This window comes from Malania oleifera, chromosome 9 (genome assembly GCF_029873635.1).
Source record: "Malania oleifera isolate guangnan ecotype guangnan chromosome 9, ASM2987363v1, whole genome shotgun sequence".
In the NCBI taxonomy this organism is placed as follows: domain Eukaryota; kingdom Viridiplantae; phylum Streptophyta; class Magnoliopsida; order Santalales; family Ximeniaceae; genus Malania; species Malania oleifera.
This window is the reverse complement of record NC_080425.1, coordinates 38,718,061-38,729,282: the sequence shown is the minus strand read 5'-3', so window position 1 is coordinate 38,729,282 and position 11,222 is coordinate 38,718,061. Positions and strand designations below refer to the sequence as shown.

General features: G+C 36.2%; 1 protein-coding gene across 2 annotated transcripts in view; it reads right to left on the bottom strand.

Annotated features, from left to right (window-relative positions):
- Positions 1-351: 351 nt before the first annotated feature.
- The window catches only part of LOC131164353 (potassium channel AKT2/3), a 33,825-nt gene continuing 22,954 nt past the window's right edge, over positions 352-11,222 (bottom strand). Inside the window, exon 12 of one of the 2 annotated variants that reach the window (XM_058121478.1) lies at positions 352-705. The gene's annotated coding sequence lies outside the window, so the exon portion shown is untranslated. Of the gene's footprint in view, positions 706-1,494; positions 1,582-11,222 lie in introns of those variants that run through there. The other variant, XM_058121479.1, reaches the window with a different exon arrangement.

The window sequence follows — 11,222 nt, the reverse complement described above, 5'->3', positions numbered from 1 at the left end:
AACGGTAAAAATCATAGGCAGAAAGGTGGAAGTCGTCTGTCCCTTGAGTGGCAGTCGTTTGTCACTAGAATATGAGATGACAGTCGTCTGTCCATAAGGGGACAGTCGTTTGTCCATGTGTAAATTTAAGCTTTTCAATAACATAGAAGGTGGAGAGTTGTCTGGTGAAACTTATACAGTCTTCTCATTTTTCACTGACAGTCGTTTGTCAGAGCCTTGATAGTCGTCTGTCAGGCTTTTGTGTTTCAATTTTAAGCCTTTAATTTAGCCAGTCGTTTGTCTATAAATAGACAGTTGTCTGTCAACTGAATGATTTTATTTTATAGTCACTTTTTGATTTCTCTCTCATTATTATTTGGAATATAAATTTGTTTTAACTTTGAAAACATGTTCAAAGATATTATCTTAAGGTCTCTAAGTTGATTTGCCTAATGAGCTTCAAAATGAAAACTTCATACTTGAATAAACTTAAAGTACTTATAAAGACTTTGTCCTAAGTGCTTAAAAATTCTTCTTTGCTCTGAACTTTCTTTGTTGCTAGTCTCTGATCTCTCAGAATAATCTGATATTTCATCTCTTTAAATCCTCTTGATATTTCTTCATTAATTCAGACTTTGAGCTCTTATGTTGATCTTCTTTAATCATCATTCTCTTATGATCTTCAGACTTTGATCCATGCTACATGAGTACTTTCAATATGAATTCCTGAGAAAAAACAACACTCAACAGAAGCATGTTAAATCCTACTTGTTTGTTAGTATCAAGATGGAGTATTAAATCTTGTAAGGCTAACAATCTCCACCTTTTTGATGATGACAAATAAGAAGAAAAAATTTTGAGTGAGCCTTAAAAAGACTCCCCCTTTTAATAAGCTTCATCTTAAAAAAATTTCATTAGAATCAATAATAATTTCATTAATATCATTCATGCTTCATCAATATCATTCATGCTCATTTCAAGTTCAAGCAAAATTTTTTATAAACACTTCTTCTCCCCCTTTGACATCAATCAAAAAAATATAATTTGTGTATATAATGAACAAGGGCAAATATCAATTTGAGTATATGTGAAACCAATTTTAATGTATTAACATCAATTGAGTAAAGATTATGCTCAAGTGATAACTCATAATACTCCCCCTGCCAATCAGCATACTCAACAATTTCTTGTGATTCATAAAGTCAGAAGTTGCAAAGTTTTTAGAGTTGTCATTAACATCAGATCTTATAATACATCAAACTGATAACAAAGCATTGCAAAAGTTCAGTGTTTCAGAGCTAGAAACAAATACATATAAAGACTCATAGTCTTTACTTACACATATTCCCCCTTTTTACAACAAAAACAAAATACATTCAGAATGTGTAACATACAAAATAGCAAAAACACCAACAAAAGTCTATATGTTAGAGTTAGTGTCATTGTCTTCAGCAATTCCTTTTCCTTTGGATTGCTGTGAGTCCGCTTCTTCTTCTTTCTCTTCAGTGGCTTCTTCATCATCTCCTGCATTTTCTTCTTTTGCTTCTTCTCCTTCTTCATCTTTAGCTTCTTCCTCAGCAGAATTTTTACTATCCTCATTATCTGAGTCAGAATCATGTTTAATGACACGATGCTATATCTTAGCAATACGATTGTTTAATGAGGTATACTTGTCATCAATGGTGGAGAGTTTATCTTGAAGAGAAGTAAAGTTTTCTCGCATTTCGGAACTAAAGCTAGTATAATTATGATAAAATGGAATAAACCAAGGTGGCATATCAACTTCTTTAGGAGCTGGACTCCTTTCTTCATGTGTAGGTCTTGCCAGTCCATTGTTCTGGAACATCCAACCCTCGGTATACCTTTTGTAACCTATTCGTTTCAATGTAGTAGATGAGAAAACATGATAATGAGTTCTTTTTACTATTTTTGAAGCTGGAGAGAGGACTTGAAAATGGGCAAAGACTAAGGAAAGAATACCGCCATATGGAAGCCCAATTCTAAGAGATTCAAGCTTCATCACCATCCATTTCAGTATAATACTGGATAAGTCTAGTTTCTTCCCTTTTAGTAAGCACCACATAACAAAACAATCAAAATATGACACATGATCAAAGGATCCAGACCTCAGAATTATGTTGTATGCAATGATCTTATGCAGAATTTGTGCCTGAAGATTAAGATGCTTGTATAGTGGAGGATGTCCAAAATACACAGGTGCATCACTCATCACAAGAGGTAGAAATTCTTGTGGTGAAAATCCTTGTTCCATGGTCCAATGCTTCTTAACTGGTGTACACTCAAAATTTCCATGCTTGATATGAATAATTTTCCGTAATGAGTGTGAGGTAAGTGTAATCCCTTGACCATAAATTTCAGAAGTAATTCCATCTTCCTTCTTAACCAAGTTAGAATAAAAAATCTTAATCTGGTTTGGGTAATACCCTTTTGCTTGGTGAAGGATGAACTTGTCCCATCTTATAACTTTGAACATTTCTAAAATTTCAGGAAAATTTTCTTCAAAGAAAGTAACATCTAAAATCTTATAGAACATTGGTTCAATTGCAGATATGTGATTCTGATACAATGATTTCGCGTGTGAAGAGACCAGCGATTTTTCTATGTCATCGTTACTTGTAGGCTTTGAAGAAGATGAGGAAGCTTTGTCATTCTTTCCCACAATTTTGGTATGAACCATCTTGAAAAGTTGAAACCCTAGATATGTATGGAGTAGGGTATGATGGATAATTGTTGTGTGAAGGTTGGGAGAGAAAGAATTGAGAAGAAAGAGAAGAGAAGATGTTTTAGAAGAAGGAAGACGAATGGTCAGACGTCTGTAGGTTTTAAAAATCATGTATACCATTTGAATATAAGTCACAACTCAATAGGGGAAGTGAAGAAAAAGAAAATAAAAAGAAAATTTTTTTTCATGTCCCATACTGTAAAAGTCAAAATATATTTCAATATGATGAAATTTTTTTTAAAAATTAAATATTAATAATGTGTAAACTCAAATTTGTCTTCTTTTGATTTTGTATTTTTTTTCTTACTTTTCTTGATAACTAATGTGGAATAGTGGATTCCTTTGAATCTTCCTTTTATTTTCCTAATATTTTTCAAAGTTCCAAATAGAGCCCTGCTATTCTTTTTTAATTAGTATGACTATGATAAAATCTCAATTCCTAAGAAAGGAATGGGATAAAATGAAAATAAAATAGAAATATTGGAATTAATGATTTAGAAAAAAGTTATTCCTACAAAAAACTTGAGTTTTCTTGTCTAATTTGAAATAGTTTAGAAAAATATATTTCCATAATAAAATTTGGAATAGTTACCTTATCTATTCTTGGTGATATCATACTCTCATGTTATGACCATTCTATTCTAAGGAGTAGATATTTTGTGAATTAAATGTAACTTGGAAAAATATGAAGAGAGAAAGGCCCTTCCCAATGCCCAAAACGCACACCGAGCCTCCACAGAGTCTTGCTGCTGAACTAAAGAGAGAGAACTCCAGGAAAGAGATACAAAAAATGAAGCTTTGTTCTTTCTTCCTCTAGGTTGGTAGCCAAAACTTTTAATAGTTTAATGCACTCTTTTATACTCTTCAATGTGAGTATTTTTTTTATAGAAAGAGTCGAAAGCCATCCACATAATGGTCTCGTCCCAAATTTATTAATAACCCCCACTTATAATGGAGGAATACTGTGAAAACAAAAGAACACTTGGAGCTTACATTTTCCCTTTTTTTTTTAAGAAGGGTGGCACCTCCATTTATTTTTTGATAACCCCTCACTTTTGGGGGAGGAATACCGTGGTTACAAGATAATCAATGGGAGATAACAAAAGACAAACGTTAAAAACCTCCCAAAGAACAACACCAACATCCAGCCAAAAAATGGGTTACAAGTCCAAACAAAACAAAACAAAACAAAACAAAAGAGGACCTACAAAACAAACCTCACGCAACAAAACAAAACAAAAGATAAACAACATAAAGCATAAGCTAAAACCAAAAGGAAATCAGCTAAACATACCTCATATAAGCCGTACCCATCTTCTCCAATTTATACAAACCATTGCTAACTCTAGGGAGTTGACTACTATTTGTAAACAAACTATTCCTCCTCATAGCACCTTGTTGAGCCAAGGCATTTGCGACTTTGTCCCCTTCTCTATACCAATGATTTATCGAAAAATCTACTCTCTCCAATAAACTAATAAGCTGCTCCCTAAAATCCCACAAATACCACAAGGAGCACTTCTTGGCTTTTATCCAATTAACTACAATATTCGAATCACATTCAATATCGATACAAGTATGGCCCAAATGTTTGCAAATCTTTATTCCTTCTAACACAACTCTCAATTCAGCTTCATTATTTGAACAAGAACCAAAATATTTTGAAAAACCAATCACAAAAGAACCTGTATGGTCTCTAAGGATGCCACCACCACCCGCCGGCTCTGGGTTCCCCAGGCTGCTCCAATCCAAATTTAGTTTCAACCTCCCTTACCTCGGTTTTAGCTGTCTCACACTTTGCATAGTTTTTATTCTTTTATTCACAATTTGCACTTCCAGATTCTGCAATACCTGAAAATCAGCATCCTTTAACTGAACCATTTTTGTCATGTTCCTACTCAAAACCCCTACCTGATACTTAATGAAGAGCCATACATCAGTACTACTCTCTTATTTTCCTCCCATTCTAGCCACACATCTCCTTCTTCACAACCTCCAAACTACTAAACAAGGAATCAAACCCATCAAAGAACCCAGTTGAGAGAACCTGGAAGCCCTATTAAACCACATTTGGACTCTTTCTTTCCAACTTTGTTGCCTAAGGAAAGGAACACCTACCTCCACTGAAACCTTCCTCCAAACCTCAGAATCAAGGTCTCCCTTATTTAACACATGCTCCAAATCTTCTGAATGCCTCATCTCACAACAATTACACACCAAAACAAGTGAAACCCCAGCCCTTCTCACCATTTCATCAACACTTAGGCACTCAAAATCTGCCTTCCACATACAAATAGAAATTTTTTTTGGTAACCATTTGTTCCAAAACCACTTAGCCCAATCAAATTTTGGAGCTAATACCGATAACATCCCATGCGGATTTTGTATTAAAGCAATCATCCTTTTCTGGGAGCCATAACAGAATGTCCGAAGAATTTCTAAAATTTCCCACCTTTTCTATCACTTCATTCGCTTTACTAAACCCCAGAGTCCTCTACAAATTTTCCACATCCTATGCATTATTGATAACCAAATTTTTTAATTTGATATGAGATTGTGTACCATTTGGACAATCTGCAAACAAAGGTCCCGAATCTAGAAACTTATCATACCACAATTTTACATCTCCTTCTTTAACCTTCCACTTAAATTTACTTAATAGTTCAGGCATACCCTGCAGAACTTTCCTCCAAAAGGAAGAATCCGATCCATGTGATCTGTAAAGAGCGATATGTCCTCCTTTCACATATTTAGCTTTAAAAAATCTAACCCATAAAGAATTTTGCGTTAATAAATGCCAACCAAACTTCATGAACAAAGACCGTTGCACTTCCGAAATGTCCCTTACTCCTATGCCCCCCTCCTTCATAGGAACACACAATTTCTTCCAAGCCCTCCATTTCATTTTTTCTTTTCCATCCTTAAATCCCTAGAAAAAAGAAGCAAACGTACCTTATATCTTTTTAATCACCAGTTTCGGTACATTTAGAACATCTAATAGATGCAATGACATACTTGAAAGATCATGTCTCAACAAAACAAGATGACCTCCTTGAGACAATAGTCTACTTTTTCAGCCCTCAATTCTCGTACTGATTTTTTGGATTAAAGGGTCAAAATGATAGCCTTTCAATTTACCATCCACTATCGGCACACCCAAATACGTAAAAGGAAATTTACTCTCAATAAAACCAGTCTTATGAAGAATTTTTCCTTTCCTCTGAACACCCAACTTGTTTGAGAAAAAAATAGCTGATTTATCTTTATTCATCCTTTGTCCAGTCCAGCTTTCATATTCCTTAATCACCTCCATTAATTGACTAACATATTTTTTACCAGCATTAGCAAAAATGACAATATCATCTGCATACATTAAATGCGATATAATAGGTGCACCACACAGGCGTGCAAATGGTAAAATCTGCTTCTCATACAACTTTTTTTGAATTAATTTAGAAAGAATTTCTTCCATGATGATGAAAATATACGGTGACAACAGATCCCCTTGCCTCAAGCTCCCTTTTGACTTGAAGAAACCTCTATAAGTGCCATGCATCATGACAGAAAACCATGGAGTGGAAATACAATTCGAATCAACTTACAAAACCAATCTAAAAAACCAAGAGCCCGAAAAATCTAATCTACCACCTACCACTCCACTTGATCATATGCTTTGCTTATATCAAGCTTTAGTATTATATTACCTCCTCTCATCCGCCTATGTAATAATTTTGTCATCTTTTGAGTAAGCATTATATTTTCAAAAATACTCCTCCCTTTCACAAAAGCACCTTGTTCTAAAGATATTAAATCACCCATCACCAACGAAAGCTTACCAACAAGGATTTCGGAGAAAATTTTATAGATTACGTTACAAAGGCTTATCGGCTGAAATTTATCAAAAGACTGAGGATCCTTTACCTTAGGAATAAGCATTATATAAGAGGAACAAAAATACCGAGGCAACATATCACCTCTGAAGAATTCTTTTACCGCATCCATCACATCATTTTTAATAATCTTCCAATAGGTAATATAGAAAGAAGACCCAACCCATTTGGTCCCGGGCTACTATTCACAAAAATAGACGAAACAACTTCATAAACCTCCTTCTCAGTCGGTTCTTCCCTCAGTTGACCTATAGACTCCTCAAAAACTACCGAATGGATGATATCTTCCAGGTTTGACCTTTGCACTGAACTATTTTGCCCCAAGAATTGCTCAAAATACTTCACAGCCTCATCATGGACCATCTGCATATTTTCCAACACTGAACCATCAGGAAGCGTTATTGAATTTACACAAGAATTTCACCTTTTTTGCGTTATCATAGCATGGAAAAACTTTGAATTCTGATCCCCATCTATCAATCATTTCATCTTTGCTTGTTGCGCCCATCTAGCCTCTTCCCTTCTATACCAAACCTCCAATTCAGCTTTAGAAATAAGGAAATCTTCTTTAATTGATTCTAAGTATTCTTTCTGCAGTAAATTCTCATATTTTTCCACCATTTGCTCCAACTCTCGAATAAAACTACCAACACGATCGGAAGTCTATTTATTCCACACCCTAAGCCTTTGTTTTAGCCTTTTTATTTTACCCGCCAATTTACATAATCTCGAATCCACCACAATGTGTTCTCTCCAAGATGATTCAACCATTTCCAAAAAATCCCTATGTGACGTCCACATGTTCTGAAACCTAAAAGGCGCTGGCCCATACCTCTCCATACTCGCACACAGCTGTAATAAGATAGGAGAATGATCTGAAGTATTTCTTTTCAACAAAGAAGTTTTAGCTTCACTGTATTTTATAGAAAAAACATTATTAATCAGCACCCTGTCCAGTTTCACCCAACTTCTTCTCAAACCTTGTTGGCTGTTACACCATGAAAATTGACTTCCTTCGAATTTGAGGTCCAATAACCCACAACTATTTATACAACCATTGAATTCAGCCATAGACGAACCCAAGTGAGGTCTACCTCCCACCCTTTCCTCATTTGACCGAATTACATTAAAATCTCCCATAACAACCCAAGCCACATCAACACTCGTCTTCCCCTGAAGTTGTTCCCATAAATCTCTTCTCTCAATATGATAACATTTAGCATATACAAAAGTAAGAAGCAGGGAGCCTTTATCCTTTGTTAACAAAACTGTCACACATTGATTTAAGGTACCCACCTAATCCACTTGAACATCATCTTTCCAAAACAACCAAATCTTCCCACCTTCTTCTACATTAGAGTAAAAGTTAGTAAATTGCAAATACATCACCCACCTTCGTATCTTTTATATATCTTGAAAAGGTTTTGAGACTGCCAAATCGGAACTTTATGATCCTTCACAATTTGTTTCAATCTTCTCTTCGACGTGCCCAACCCTCTTATATTCTAAAACATAATTTTGTCAATAATAGGTTCAACTTTTGAGGTACTGCCCTAGATCTCTTAGACTTTCTCACTTGTTCATCATCTTTATTTCTTCCTTCTGATTCACCCACTGTCACATTACCTAGATCAGAATAATATTCTTTTTGAGTATCAATGCAAACCTCAAAATCTCCCTCAGATAACACATCATAATTATCCCTCCACACTCCACCCTCCACTTCCCCCTCTCTCTTATCCACCTCCTCCACTAAAATCAACTCTCCATCCTTATCCTTTTCAACTTTCCCCTCCCCCCCTTCATAAACAACTCCAATTTCCTAAGAAGACCTAGAACAATCTCCCAGTTCTACCTACACCCTTACCACCCATGACTTCTGGTCTTTACAACAATCGACTTTCTCTCCACTATTCTTCTTTACCAAATTAACTTCCTCCACTGTTTTAATACCCACATTATTAATCTCATTCAAAATTTCTTTATTTTTCTCAATCACCTTCAACTGACCATTCACGTTTCCATCCTTCTTCTCCTCCACCTGTTGTTCCTGACTCTTCAAAACAGGACCTTCCTCTTCAACTATCATATTCTCTTTTCTACCCACTTCTTTCCAAACCATCCCATCTACCTCCTTCCTTATACCTACCTTCCTTTTATCCTTAGGCTTAACTCCAAACCGGCATACTACTTCAATGTGACCTTGCCTACAACATTTGTTACAATAGAAACCCCTCTTCTCATATATTACCCTTTGTCAATTCTATTTTTGTCCTACCACCAACGGAAAACCCTCTATAGGATCCTTCTGCAAATCCACTTCAACACATAATCTTGCACCCGTGGCTTGTTTTCTATATATTGTGGCATTATCCGTTCCCAAGAATCTACCAAATCTAGTGGCCAAACTCTGTAAATAGTCCTTATATAACTATAAAGGCAGACCTGGTAAGAAAATCCACTGAGGTGCGATTAATGGCTCCTTGTTGACATCAAAATTCAAGGACCAGTTAAAAAGCCGAAATTGGCACCCTGCCACCCATCTTCCTTCTCGTGCCCATGCATGAATGTAGTCCTTTTCGTTTACCAAATGCAATAGAACATGGTAGTTATCCATCAAACTTATCATAGGAACTTCAGAGAGGCGCTAGGATCTGAAAATATGCCTTTGAAGGACATCGATAGACGGCCTTGCAGAAAGAAATTTAAGCACCAATGCAAACTTCAGATCCTTCGCAGCCTTTTCCATCTCCACATCCGAGAAAACAAAACCTAATTCCTCATTAATTAGTTCCGATTTCCTCAATGGGATTTTGAATTTTGAAGATGGAATTGGCCTCTTCAAGGCTTCCACAAATGATTTCCCCCCCGTGAAACCTTCCCCCTTTTCAACCTTAACATCCCCCGAACCACTCCCTGTCTCCCGTATACTAGCATCGACACCTCCCCTCAACCCTCCAGTAATAGCTACCAAAGATGGCTCAGTCATATCTAAAAAAATTACTTGTTTTCCATATTGACCACCAAAAATCAAATAAAATTAATAAATAAAAAAATAAAAAACCAAACCTGCAGTCCTATAGACCTATGTCTGCCATCACCGTATGTCGCTCACGTAGATTCGCTGTCACCACTTCGTCTTTTCCCCAACCCTCCTCGTAGCAAAGACAGAGCTGATCACTGCCAACACCGGAGGCAAAATTGTTGCTGCTCCCCGATGAGCAACGTTGCCACCGCTTCGTCTTTTCCCCTACCCTCCTCATAGCAACGCTGGAGCCGATCGTTGCCAATGCCGGAGGTGAAAACGCTGCTGCTTCCAGATGAGCAATGTTGCCACTGCTAGATGGCACACTTGAGACGAGTTCTTTGACGCGATGGATGCGGCGCTGGAGAAGACAGACCTCCTTCTTGGACGAGACCAGTCCTAACGCCACCACTGGTTGCCAAAACATAGCCTCCCAGCGCCGACTAGAGCGACGGACAGCCGCAACGGCAATGCAACCAGTGACTCCCCTCGCCTAAGTCTTCGCTCTCGCTCTCGTCGTCTCTCGTCACGCCGGCGATAGGGTTTCACAAGAACTCTCCTCGCCGAAGTCCTCACTCCACCCAGTACATCCTAATTCTCCCTTTCACAACCAGTAGAGCTCTGACGCCGTTGTCATCGTCTCTCGTCGCGACGGGAACGGCGAATCTGTCTCTCCCTTTCACAACCAGCAGATCTCTGACGCCGTCGTCATCATCTCTCGCGATGGCGACTATGGTTTCTTGAGAATAGTAACTAATTAGATTACCATTTGTTGCTTGATGTGTACTAATACTAGATGTTTTAGGAGATACATTTTTGCTAAAATTACTCTATTTTTTTGTGTTATACATGGACAAGTAAATGACTGCTAACTTGCTATGGTGTTCAACAATTTCTAGAACTATTGCCATATGACATCTTTGTCCTATTGGATCCTTCAAACTCAAATTGATATTCATTCAGTCTTAGCTGACATTAGTCTTTAATGATGTTATTGAAACAATTCACCATTGAGTAAAGAAGATTAAGTAGCATAGGATGGTTTATCAAGTCCAAGATGAAAAATGAAAATTAAAAAAGGTAAGAAAACAATGGAAGATATATTAAGGGTCCGTTAGTTGTGAAAAATAATTTTCATTTTCTAGTTTTAGATTTTCATTCAAATACAGATAAATCTAAAAAAATAAATATAAAAGGATGTTTTACATGCTTTCTATATAAAATTAGAAAATTCAAAAAACAAGGTAGCATTTTTGCAATAATTTGAAAAGTTAGAAATGAAAAATAAAACTATTTTCACAAGCAAATAATGTAAAAATCTTATATTGTTGGTCATTTTTTTTTTTAATACGAATGTTGATTTACAAATTAGCAAACTATTTTGTTATTCTTTGGAAAACTAAAATTTGAAAATTTGAAAACTGTTTTACACAACTAAATAGCCCTAATCTTTATAATAAATTTATCTGAATTAACCAATTATCTATTTATTATCATTTTAATCGAGATTCAAAACATGTGCTTAAATGGTAGCAATTTATTGTTGTCTTTAAGAGTAGTACTCAATAAACAACAGATCCAATGA